Source organism: Anneissia japonica, unplaced genomic scaffold (genome assembly GCF_011630105.1).
Source record: "Anneissia japonica isolate Jap-2015-1 unplaced genomic scaffold, ASM1163010v1 scaffold284860_len1800451_cov186, whole genome shotgun sequence".
Taxonomy (NCBI): domain Eukaryota; kingdom Metazoa; phylum Echinodermata; class Crinoidea; order Comatulida; family Comatulidae; genus Anneissia; species Anneissia japonica.
The window spans coordinates 226,680-226,997 of record NW_022706010.1 but is presented as its reverse complement, the minus strand read 5'-3'; positions in this window follow the sequence as shown (position 1 = coordinate 226,997).

The following is a 318-nucleotide window of genomic DNA, read 5'->3' as shown; positions in this document are numbered from 1 at the left end:
CTCCGTCCACACTAACAAATTGTCTTTGACAACAATTGTTGTATGTCCATATATAGTCATGATCTGCCTATTTATGGTCATAATGCTATGTCATCATAGGCATGTCACATGCTTTTGTCAAATAACATTTGATAATGATTTACTAACAGAACATGCGTTAGCTGAGGCTGTTTTTTTAATGTGGAGCGAAGAAATCAAACCAGTCAAATTTGAAGTATCGTCCGACCAATAGAAATCACGATTGCCAATCAGCTGGTTGTGGTTCGGATCAGTGAACTACTTCTAACATATTTCCCGCGTAACAGGAACGCGTAATAT